The sequence below is a fragment of the Rhipicephalus microplus genome, unplaced genomic scaffold (genome assembly GCF_043290135.1).
Source record: "Rhipicephalus microplus isolate Deutch F79 unplaced genomic scaffold, USDA_Rmic scaffold_273, whole genome shotgun sequence".
NCBI lineage: Eukaryota > Metazoa > Arthropoda > Arachnida > Ixodida > Ixodidae > Rhipicephalus > Rhipicephalus microplus.
This window is the reverse complement of record NW_027464844.1, coordinates 37501-50000: the sequence shown is the minus strand read 5'-3', so window position 1 is coordinate 50000 and position 12500 is coordinate 37501. Positions and strand designations below refer to the sequence as shown.

The following is a 12500-nucleotide window of genomic DNA, read 5'->3' as shown; positions in this document are numbered from 1 at the left end:
TGTTGCCGACGCGGTCAAAACGAGTCGACGGCTCACGTTCCCTTGTGCGCCGAAGGCTCTCTTGATATGTGATCCGACCCTCAGACAGACGAAGCCAAGGGAAGACCCAAGGCCGCAATGTGCGTTCAAAGAATCAGTGCTCAGTGTGTCCTGCAATTCACACCAAGTCTCGCAGCTGGCTGCGTTCTTCATCGACCCGAGAACCGAGTGATCCACCGCTTAGAGTCGTGAAAAAGTGTTTGTTCAATTCCGTACAGTCAAAACCAAACGTTTCTGGCACTCGGCCAAACAGTGGCCAAGAAGGGCGCTTTTCAGCGCACGCTTGGACTCCAAAACTCTGCCGCGCCTTTTTCGGCTGCCGCAAATCGAGCAAACGGTGTGTTTCGGACGGCGTTTCGCTTTCGCTACTTGCGAGTGCTTTCGTGGTCCACCCCTCTATAAATACTCGGGAGGCGTCGAAGCCGGTTCTCCAAGCCGGACCCGTAGGTATCGTTGTGTGCTCGCTCTCATTGGCCCGCCTAACCAGAAAATGCCTGCGGTACACCCATTTGGATAAGAGTGCACGCAGATGCGGGCCTCGACGGCTACACATTTCCTCGGGCGGCCGCCTCCCGGCCTCCGTGGAGCGCGGGATGCACGGTCCCATCGACAAGCCTCTCCCGTTTTTACCGTGGCGTCGCGGTTCACCACGGCAGGCGGGTCGGTCTCCTCCGCATAAAAAGGGGGACCCCCGCTTTTTGTTCCACGAAATCGCACAAGCTTTTTTCGCATCCACGGTTTGCCACCGCACACCAAAATGCCGATCCGGCTGCCTACTTTAGCCAACAGGTGGAGCCAGGCGCGCCGTACTTGCGCGGCACTTCCCACGTCCACCGAAGTCGGTGCCAAGGACCACTTTCGGCGCCGGAGCCGCGTACGAGCCTACTCGAGGCGGAAGAACGAAGCCAGCAAGGGCCTGGCCGCAAGTGCGTTCAATTGTCGGGACGTCCAAGTCCCTCGTTCTTCCGTGCTTCCTCTTTCGGCAAGTCGTTGCGGCACCTTCCCAAAGCGCGCAGACCCGCTAATCGCGACGAGCGCGACGTGGCCGTGCCGCCTTTCCCTCGGCAGCAAGCAAAACGCCTGGCAACGTCGACGCTCCCCTAACCGCGATCTCGCACCGTGTTTCGTGTGGCGAATTCAAAAGCCGGCCGGCGCTGCTGCAACCATTACGGTCGGTACGCATACGCCACGGAGGGCGGGACGGTCATCGGAGCGTGCGGTTCCTCCATCGAGTACTGCGCACCTCGGCCGTCGCATCGCCGTGCCATGACCGGCCGCGCGTCAACGCGAACCGGTGCCAGCGAGATCCCTCGCCTGCAAGAACCGACCGGCAGCCTCCGTCACCCGAGGACGCGGAGGCGCTTGCCGCGGACGGCGGGACGGTATGCACTGGTGCACAGCGGACCCGTCACATCGCCAGTTCCTTGACCGACCGCCGACGCTTGTGCCGTTCCTCTCGTACTTGGCAGTCGCCGCGCGATTGTCGGGTCTCGTTCTTGCACGCTCGAACGGTCGGGAGGGCACTCGGCTGGCGTTTCGGGAACGCGCAGCCTCGCCTTCTACCGACGTAACCACGACTCGCCGTTCGCGCTCCGCCGCTCCTGTTTACAGTACTAGGCGGTCCCGCAGCGGTCGGGTCGCGCATTTCGAGCGCTTCGAGCCACGGTGCAGTGGCGGGTCGAAAGCCGACCTATGAGTGCGTTGCGCCGTTTGTACCCGCGTCCGCCACCTGGCCGACCGTCCAAGGTCGCGGTGTTGGCGTCCGCTGGGCGCAACAATTTGTCACGGGGTGCCGCTCCACATTCAGGCAGCCCCGTGGGGAAAAGCCGACCCCGCGTCCAAACGGGGTCAGCGGCAGAAAGTGTCGGGCGCAGACGCAGCTGAGGCGCTCACCCTTCACAATCCGTTAATGATCCTTCCGCAGGTTCACCTACGGAAACCTTGTTACGACTTTTACTTCCTCTAAATGATCAAGTTTGGTCATCTTTCCAACAGACCGGCGCAACCGAAAGGCCGCGCCGGACATCGGTCCGAAGACCTCACTAAATCATTCAATCGGTAGTAGCGACGGGCGGTGTGTACAAAGGGCAGGGACGTAATCAACGCGAGCTTATGACTCGCGCTTACTGGGAATTCCTCGTTCAAGGGGAACAATTGCAAGCCCCTATCCCAATCACGAAAGAAGTTCCACGGGTTACCCAGTCTTTTCAGACAGGGATAAAGACACGCTGCTTCCTTCAGTGTAGCGCGCGTGCGGCCCCGGACATCTAAGGGCATCACAGACCTGTTATTGCTCTGTTTCGTGCGGCTAGGAGCCGCTTGTCCCTCTAAGAAGGTTGTAAGGTGCTGGGAACCCCGCACCTATTTAATAGGCTAGAGTCTCGTTCGTTATCGGAATTAACCAGACAAATCGCTCCACCAACTAAGAACGGCCATGCACCACCATCCACCGAATCAAGAAAGAGCTCTCAATCTGTCAATCCTCCCAGTGTCCGGGCCGGGTAAGTTTTCCCGTGTTGAGTCAAATTAAGCCGCAGGCTCCACTCCTGGTGGTGCCCTTCCGTCAATTCCTTTAAGTTTCAGCTTTGCAACCATACTTCCCCCGGAACCCAAATACTTTGGTTTCCCGGAAGCTGCCCGCCGAGTCATTTGAGTAACTCAGGCGGATCGCTGGTTGGCATCGTTTATGGTCAGAACTAGGGCGGTATCTGATCGCCTTCGAACCTCTGACTTTCGTTCTTGATCAATGAAAACATTCTTGGCAAATGCTTTCGCAGTAGTTCGTCTTGCGACGGTCCAAGAATTTCACCTCTAGCGCCGCAATACGAATGCCCCCGTCCGTCCCTCTTAATCATTACCTCGTATTCCAAAAACCAACAGAACAGAAACGAGGTCTTGTTCTATTATTCCATGCAAGTTTATTCAGGCGACTCGCCTGCGTTGAGCACTCTAATTTTTTCAAAGTAAAAGCACCGGCCATCTCGAGGCACACAATGAAGTGCACCAAGAAAGAACCGGCATGATGTTCAGTCCGAGCCGTCGCATCGGGTAGATGCACTACTCGTCTGGAACTGAGATCCAACTACGAGCTTTTTAACCGCAGCAGCTTTAGTATACGCTATTGGAGCTGGAATTACCGCGGCTGCTGGCACCAGACTTGCCCTCCAATTGATCCTCGTTAAAGGATTTAGAGTGTACTCATTTCAATTACGGGGCCTCAAAAGAGTCCCGTATTGTTATTTTTCGTCACTACCTCCCCGTGCCGGGAGTGGGTAATTTGCGCGCCTGCTGCCTTCCTTGGATGTGGTAGCCGTTTCTCAGGCTCCCTCTCCGGAATCGAACCCTGATTCTCCGTTACCCGTAACAACCATGGTAAGCAAGTAACCTACCATCGAAAGTTGATAAGGCAGACACTTGAAAGAAACGTCGCCGGCTCGTGGCCATGCGATCAGCACAAAGTTATCCAGAGTCACCACACAATACGGGCCGAAACCCGATCGATCTTGGTCTAATAAAAGCACCCGTTACCCAAAGGGCTCCAGGCTCACTGCATGTATTAGCTCTAGAATTGCCACAGTTATCCAAGTAGGAAGAAACGATCTAAGGAACCATAACTGATTTAATGAGCCATTCGCGGTTTCGCCTTATTTCGGCATGTACTTAGACATGCATGGCTTAATCTTTGAGACAAGCATATGATTACTGGCAGGATCAACCAGGTAATCGTTCGACTGCGCGTCCGTCCTCGCCTTCGGCGGGCCGGACGCAGTCTGTGTGCGGCGGAGGCCACCTTCAGGCGCCCCAACACGCTTATTTTGCACTCCGAGATGACGGCGTTCGAGCTCGCTACGGCACAACCTTCCCGAAAGACGAGTGGGAGCCGTGCGGCAAGAAGCACGTTCATGCTCGCTCTTTTTCGTTGCATCGACTCGGTCGCGCCGTGCGGGTTGCCCAAGCCCGCTGCACTGTCGGTGGACCGGCCGGAACTAGCAACGGAGCCGAGGCTGCAAAGCCGCCAGACGACGGGTCACGCCCGCGTCTTCGGCGCTTTCGCATCTGAATCGCCCGAGGACGACACGGAACACACCTCGATATCGTGGTAAAACGGCACCGTCCGACAACCAGCCCCTAACGCATCAAGCGGATGAGGCTGCAGACGACTGCCGTGGATTCCCCTGGAGCAGACCCGAGGACACGCTTGACGAGGCCGAAGCCCGCCGCATATCAGACACCCGGTCGCTTTCGCGTACGCCGCTCACGAGAACCCCCACATAATAGCAGCGATAAGTACCCAGACCTCCTTGGGCACTAATACGAGCGTACTCGAGAAAATTTCACCGCGGGTGTGCCCCGAAACGTGTGGCACGTTGAGCGTGCCACAAGTCTACGTCGCTCTCAAACCCGCCGAGGTCGTAGAATTTGCGACCCTACTCACGAAATTCCCACCGAGGATACGGCCGCAAACGTACCGCACCTTGGGTAGGCCACGAGTTTGTGCAACACTACGCTGACGGCACAGCACCGAGGTCGTGCGCGCACGCACGGGAAAATTCCGCCGCGGTTTCTGCCGAAAACGTGAGGCACCACGACTCTCCGCAAGTTCGCGTCGACTGCGAAAGACCGAAGTCGTGAACGACGTGTCCGCTACTCGCCGCCGACACGCTGGACACCAAACGTACAACGACTCGACGGCGTCGTAGAGGCCCACGACGCGGTTTTCCTTAACGACGTCTCGGCGTGGCACCGACAGGTTAGAACGGCCGACCAACGTTCCCTGTCCGCCGTTCGGCTCAGTCGAAGGGCTCGGCGACTTCGGCAACGCTGCGAAGCCGCACGGTGACGCACGCCATGTCCCCATTTTTTTTTTTTTTCTTTCTGCGTCTGCCGGGGTGCCCCTATAATAGCAGCGATAAGCACCCAGACCGCCGTGGGTCGCTCGCCCCGGCTGACGTGGTTTTTCGTACTCCTGCGGCGGTCGCCGTCAAGCACGTCCAAATACGCTACTTTCGTGGGCGCATTCACGCTCTTTCGCTTCGCCGGAGTGCCAGCACTCACTCTGCCAAAAACGGCGAACATCCGAGCGGCGGTTCCCACTTTTGCGTCGGCGTCGCAAACCCCGCCCCGGCAGACGAGGTTTGCCGTACTCGTGCGACGGTGGCCGGCGGGCACGTCGAAAGACGCCGATATCGTGCGCGAATTGGCGCACCTTGGCTTCACCGGAGTGCCGCCACTGACTCCTCCAAAAACGGCGAAGATCCGAGCGGCGCTTCCCACTTTCGCATCGGCGTCCCGAACTCCGCCCCGGCTGACGCGGTTTACCGTACTCGTGCGACGGTCGCCGGCGAGCACGTGGAAAGACGCCGATATCGTGCCCGAATCGGCTCCGTTCGGCTTCGCCGGAGTGCCAGCACTGGCTCGGCGAAAGACGACGAACATCCGAGCGACGGTTCTCACTATTGCGTACGCGTCGCAAACCCCGCCCCGGCAGACGCACTTTGCCGTACTCGTGCGACGGTCGCCGGCGAGCACGTAGAAAGACGCCGATATCGTGCCGGAATCGGCCCCGTTTGGCTTCGCCGGAGTGCCAGCACTCACTCGGCCACAAACGGCGAACATCCGAGCGGCGGTTCCCACTTAGCCGTCGGCGTCCCGAACTCCGCCCCGGCAGACGCGGTTGCCGAGCTCGTGCGACTAGCGACCGCGAAGCCGTCTCGCGACGCCGCTTTCGTGCGCGGCTCCCACTGCGACCTGGGTCACCCGAGGTCGACGAGCAAGAAAGAATGTCGAAAAAAAATTTTTTTTTTTTTTGCGTCTGCCGGGGTGCCCCTATAATAGCAGCGATAAGCACCCAGACCGCCATGGGTCGCTCGCCCCGGCTGACGTGGTTTTTCGTTTTCCTGCGGTGGTCGTCGTCAAGCACGTCCAAACACGCCACTTTCGTGGGCGCATTCGCGCTCTTTCGCTTCGCCGGAGTGCCAGCACTCACTCTGCCAAAAACGGCGAACATCCTAGTGGCGGTTCCCACTTTTGCGTCGGCGTCGCCAACCCCGCCCCGGCATACGCGGTTTGCCGTACTCGTGCGGCGGTGGCCGGCGGGCACGTCGAAAGACACCGATATCGTGCGCGAGTCGATGCTTCTTGGTCTCGCAGGAGGGCCGCCACTCACTCCTGCAAAAACGGCGAAGATCCGAGCGGCGCTTCCCACTTTTTCGTCGGCATCGCAAACCTCGCCCCGGCAGACGCGCTTTGCCGTACTCGTGCGACGGTCGCCGGCGAGCACGTCGAAATACGCCGATATCGTGCCCGAATCGGCCCCGTTTCGCTTCGCCGGAGTGCCAGCACTCACTCGGCCAAAAACGGCGAACATCCGAGCAGCGGTACCCACTTAGCCGTCGGCATCCCGAACTCCGCGCCGGCTGACGCGGTTGCCGAGCTCGTGCGACTAGCGACCGCGAACGCGTCTCGCGACGCCGCTTTCGTGCGCGGCTCCCATTGCGACCTGGGTTACCCGAGCTCGACCAGCAAAAAAGAAGGTCGAAAAAAAATTTTTTTTTTCTGCGTCTGCCGGGGTGCCCCTATAATAGCAGCGATAAGCACCCAGACCGCCGTGGGTCGCTCGCCCCGGCTGACGTGGTTTTTCGTACTCCTGCAGCGGTCGCCGTCAAGCACGTCCAAATACGCCACTTTCGTGGGCGCTTTCGCGCTCTTTCGCGTCGCCGGTGTGCCAGCACTCACTCTGCCAAAAACGGCGAACATCCTAGTGGCGGTTCCCACTTTTGCGTCGGCGTCGCCAACCCCGCCCCGGCATACGCGGTTTGCCGTACTCGTGCGGCGGTGGCCGGCGGGCACGTCGAAAGACACCGATATCGTGCGCGAGTCGATGCTTCTTGGTCTCGCAGGAGGGCCGCCACTCACTCCTGCAAAAACGGCGAAGATCCGAGCGGCGCTTCCCACTTTTTCGTCGGCATCGCAAACCTCGCCCCGGCAGACGCGCTTTGCCGTACTCGTGCGACGGTCGCCGGCGAGCACGTCGAAATACGCCGATATCGTGCCCGAATCGGCCCCGTTTCGCTTCGCCGGAGTGCCAGCACTCACTCGGCCAAAAACGGCGAACATCCGAGCAGCGGTACCCACTTAGCCGTCGGCATCCCGAACTCCGCGCCGGCTGACGCGGTTGCCGAGCTCGTGCGACTAGCGACCGCGAACGCGTCTCGCGACGCCGCTTTCGTGCGCGGCTCCCATTGCGACCTGGGTTACCCGAGCTCGACCAGCAAAAAAGAAGGTCGAAAAAAAATTTTTTTTTTCTGCGTCTGCCGGGGTGCCCCTATAATAGCAGCGATAAGCACCCAGACCGCCGTGGGTCGCTCGCCCCGGCTGACGTGGTTTTTCGTACTCCTGCAGCGGTCGCCGTCAAGCACGTCCAAATACGCCACTTTCGTGGGCGCTTTCGCGCTCTTTCGCGTCGCCGGTGTGCCAGCACTCACTCTGCCAAAAACGGCCAACATCCGAGCGGCGGTTCCCACTTTTGCGTCGGCGTCGTAAACCCCGCCCCGGCAGACGCGGTTTGCCCTACTCGTTCGACGGTCGCCGGCGAGCGCGTCGAAAGACGCCGATATCGTGCGCTAATTGGCGCTCCTTGGCTTCTCCGGAGTGCCGCCACTCACTCCTCCAAAAACGGCGAAGATCCGAGCGGCGTTCTCCACTTTCGCATCGGCGTCCCGAACTCCGCCCGGGCTGACGCGGTTTACCGTACTCGTGCGACGGTCGCCGCCGGGCACGTCGAAAGACGCCGATATCGTGCCGTAATCGGCCCCGTTTGGCTTCGCCCGAGTGCCAGCACTCACTCGGCCAAAAACGGCGAACATCCGAGCAGCGTTTCCCACTTTCGCATCGGCGTCCCGAAGCCCGCCCCGGCAGACGCGGTTTGCCCTACTCGAGCGACGGTCGCCGGCGATCACGTCGAAAGGCGCCGAATTCGTGCACGAATCGATGCTTCTTGGTCTCGCAGGAGGGCCGCCACTCACTCCTGCAAAAACGGCGAAGATCCGAGTTGCGCTTCCCACTTTTTCGTCGGCGTCCCGAACTACGCCCCGGCTGACGCGGTTTACCGTACTCGTGCGACGGTCGCCGGCGGGCACTTCAAAATACGCCGATTTCGTGGGCGCATTCACGCTGTTTCGCTTCCCCGGAGTGCCAACACTCACTCTGCCGAAAGCGGCGATCATCCGAGCGGCGGTTCCCACTTTTGCGTCGGCTTCGCAAACGGCGCCCCGGCAGACGCGCTCGTGCGACGTACTCGTGCGACGGTCGCCGGCGAGCACGTCGAAAGACGCCGATATCGTGCTCGAATCGACCCCGTTTCGCTTCGCCGGAGTGCTGCCAGTCACGGCGCAGAAAACGGCGAACAAGTGTTTTTTTTTTTTTTCCTAGAATTTGTGTTATAGAAGGCACATTTGATATCGGACGATAATTTTCAACTTTATCACGCGCACCGATTTTCGTGTAGAGGTTTGCAAGTTTATGGGAATTTCTCCACTTGGAATAATGCGATTTAGTAGTACTACGAGAACTTCATGGATGTACTCAAGGGTACGGGGCAAGTCAGTTACGTCAACACCTGCAGATTTTTTACACTTCAAACTGAAAATTGTTGGTTGTGAGTCCTCGTGTGATATTAAAGGCCGATTCGCTAACACATAGAACAAAGAAAGAAAGGAAGAAAAAACGCCCGCGCTCGCTCAAGAAACCTGGGTTCGCAACAAGTGGCAACAACAAGCAACCGAGCGAGTGCGCCAAAACCCGTGGCGGCCGAACAAACGCGAAGTCCCAACCGCGTCAGCCGGGGCGGCACGGGACAGGAAAAATCACTTCAGCCGGGGCGGCGGGGCACCGAATAAACCTCGTCACCTCGTCGCAGGATAAAAGGGAAACAAAAAGTCTAAACAGCGTCTGCTGGAGCGAATGCGTAATAAAACAACAACAACAACAAAAAAAAAAACACCCGCGCTCAAGAAGTCTGCAATCCTCACAAAAGGCGACTGTGACCGAGCAGCGTCAGCCGGGGCCGTGCGGAAACGGAAAAACCGCGACTACCGGGGCGTCGAGGCACCGAAAAATCCACTTCAGCCGCGGCGAAAAAAAAAAACAAAAAGAAAGACGGAGGGGGGGGGGGGGGAACCACGTCTGCCGGGGCGAAGGAAAAAAAAAAACGCGTCTGCCGGGGCGAGCCCGGGTGCGGCACCACCGGGAAAACTGTGGCAAACAGACATGGCGATCGAGTGAGTGGGCCGCCAGCCAGGCTCAGCCAAAAAGTGCAAAGTCCGAACTGCGTCAGCCGGGGCGGCAAAAACCGCGTCAGCCGGGGCGGCGCAAAAAACCGCGTCTGCCGGGGCGGCACGAAACCGCGTCAGCCGGGGCGGGGCGAAAACTGCGTCAGCCGGGGCGAAAAGAAAAAAAAAAACGCGTCTGCCGGGGCAAGCCCGGGTGCGGCACCACCGGGAAAACTGTGGCAAACAGACATGGCGATCGAGTGAGTGGGCCGCCAGCCAGGCACAGCCGAAAAGTGCAAAGTCCGAACCGTGTCAGCCGGGGCGACGCAAAAACCGCGTCAGCCGGGGCGGCGCGAAAACCGCGTCAGCCGGGGCGGCACGAAACCGCGTCAGCCGGGGCGGCGCGAAAACTGCGTCAGCCGGGGCGGCGCGAAAACCTCGTCAGCCGGGGCGAGCGAAAAGGGGGGGGGGGAACCACGTCTGCCGGGGCGAAAGAAAAAAAAAAACGCGTCTGCCGGGGCGAGCCCGGGTGCGGCACCACCGGGAAGACTGTGGCAAACAGACATGGCGATCGAGTGAGTGGGCCGCCAGCCAGGCTCAGCCCAAAAAGTGCCAAGTCCGAACTGCGTCAGCCGGGGCGGCAAAAACCGCGTCAGCCGGGGCGGCGCGAAAACCGCGTCTGCCGGGGCGGCGCGAAAACTGCGTCAGCCGGGGCGAGCCCGGGTGCGGCACCACCGGGAAAACTGTGGCTAACAGACATGGCGATCGAGTGAGTGGGCCACCAGCCAGGCTCAGCCAAAAAGTGCCAAGTCCGAACTGCGTCAGCCGGGGCGGCAAAAACCGCGTCAGCCGGGGCGGCGCAAAAAAAACCGCGTCTGCCGGGGCGGCACGAAACCGCGTCAGCCGGGGCGGCGCGAAAACTGCGTCAGCCGGGGCGAAAGAAAAAAAAAACGCGTCTGCCGGGGCGAGCCCGGGTGCGGCACCACCGGGAAAACTGTGGCAAACAGACATGGCGATCGAGTGAGTGGGCCGCCAGCCAGGCACAGCCGAAAAGTGCTAAGTCCGAACTGCGTCTGCCGGGGCGGCACGAAACCGCGTCAGCCGGGGCGGCGCGAAAACCGCGTCTGCCGGGGCGGCACGAAACCGCGTCAGCCGGGGCGGCGCGAAAACTGCGTCAGCCGGGGCGAGCCCGGGTGCGGCACCACCGGGAAAACTGTGGCAAACAGACATGGCGATCGAGTGAGTGGGCCGCCAGCCAGGCACAGCCGAAAAGTGCTAAGTCCGAACTGCGTCTGCCGGGGCGGCACGAAACCGCGTCAGCCGGGGCGGCGCGAAAACCGCGTCTGCCGGGGCGGCACGAAACCGCGTCAGCCGGGGCGGCGCGAAAACTGCGTCAGCCGGGGCGAGCCCGGGTGCGGCACCACCGGGAAAACTGTGGCAAACAGACATGGCGATCGAGTGAGTGGGCCGCCAGCCAGGCACAGCCGAAAAGTGCTAAGTCCGAACTGCGTCAGCCGGGGCGGCAAAAACCGCGTCAGCCGGGGCGGCGCAAAAAACCGCGTCTGCCGGGGCGGCACGAAACCGCGTCAGCCGGGGCGGCGCGAAAACTGCGTCAGCCGGGGCGAAAGAAAAAAAAAAAACGCGTCTGCCGGGGCGAGCCCGGGTGCGGCACCACCGGGAAAACTGTGGCAAACAGACATGGCGATCGAGTGAGTGGGCCGCCAGCCAGGCACAGCCGAAAAGTGCTAAGTCCGAACTGCGTCTGCCGGGGCGGCACGAAACCGCGTCAGCCGGGGCGGCGCGAAAACCGCGTCTGCCGGGGCGGCACGAAACCGCGTCAGCCGGGGCGGCGCGAAAACTGCGTCAGCCGGGGCGAGCCCGGGTGCGGCACCACCGGGAAAACTGTGGCAAACAGACATGGCGATCGAGTGAGTGGGCCGCCAGCCAGGCACAGCCGAAAAGTGCTAAGTCCGAACTGCGTCTGCCGGGGCGGCACGAAACCGCGTCAGCCGGGGCGGCGCGAAAACCGCGTCTGCCGGGGCGGCACGAAACCGCGTCAGCCGGGGCGGCGCGAAAACTGCGTCAGCCGGGGCGAGCCCGGGTGCGGCACCACCGGGAAAACTGTGGCAAACAGACATGGCGATCGAGTGAGTGGGCCGCCAGCCAGGCACAGCCGAAAAGTGCTAAGTCCGAACTGCGTCTGCCGGGGCGGCACGAAACCGCGTCAGCCGGGGCGGCGCGAAAACCGCGTCTGCCGGGGCGGCACGAAACCGCGTCAGCCGGGGCGGCGCGAAAACTGCGTCAGCCGGGGCGAGCCCGGGTGCGGCACCACCGGGAAAACTGTGGCAAACAGACATGGCGATCGAGTGAGTGGGCCGCCAGCCAGGCACAGCCGAAAAGTGCTAAGTCCGAACTGCGTCAGCCGGGGCGGCAAAAACCGCGTCAGCCGGGGCGGCGCAAAAACCGCGTCTGCCGGGGCGAAATAAAAAAAAAACAAAGAAAAAAGCCCGCGCTTAATCAAAAGAAAACAAAGAAAAAAGCTTGCGCTTAATCAAAAGAAAACAAACAAAAAAAGTTCGCGCTTAAGCCTGGCGGTGGAACCACCGGGGCAAACAGACCTGGCGATCGAGTGAGTGGGCCGCCAGCCGGGGTGAGCCAAAAAGTGCAAAGTCCGAACCGCGTCAGCCGGGGCGACGCAAAAACCGCGTCAGCCGGGGCGGCGCGAAAACCGCGTCAGCCGGGGCGGCGCGAAAACCGCGTCAGCCGGGGCGGCGCAAAAACCGCGTCAGCCGGGGCGGCGCAAAAACTGCGTCAGCCGGGGCGGCACGGAAAAACGAAAACCGCGTCAGCCGGGGCGACATCAAAATGAGGAAAAAAAAAAAAAACTGCCCTAGGACACCTGCGTACACTTTCATGCGTTTGGGCATATCTCTCTGTAACACGCGCGCCCCTCGTTACGCGCGGCACTCTGTTTTCTCCGACACCCATATTTCGGCGGCATGTGGCACGCGCGCCCGTCCCTACGCACGGCACACCGCAGTGCTTTCTCGATATTTTTCTTTTCCTCCAACACCGTCATCTATAGGCTTTTAGTGACCTGTTGCTCGTGGCACAAGTTCGCTAGCTCTGACACCTCTTGCATGCGCACCGTTTTTGCGCACGGTGCTATGCCGCAAAGCACGGCAGTCGCAT

General features: G+C 60.6%; 2 non-coding genes across 2 annotated transcripts; both read right to left on the bottom strand.

Annotated features, from left to right (window-relative positions):
• Positions 1-74: 74 nt before the first annotated feature.
• On the bottom strand, positions 75-227 carry LOC142793073 (5.8S ribosomal RNA). The gene has a single exon (XR_012891423.1). It is a non-coding gene; the product is annotated as a 5.8S ribosomal RNA (ribosomal RNA).
• Positions 228-1946: 1719 nt separating this feature from the next.
• LOC142793064 (small subunit ribosomal RNA) lies at positions 1947-3761 on the bottom strand. Its single transcript, XR_012891415.1, has one exon. It is a non-coding gene; the product is annotated as a small subunit ribosomal RNA (ribosomal RNA).
• Positions 3762-12500: the final 8739 nt, after the last annotated feature.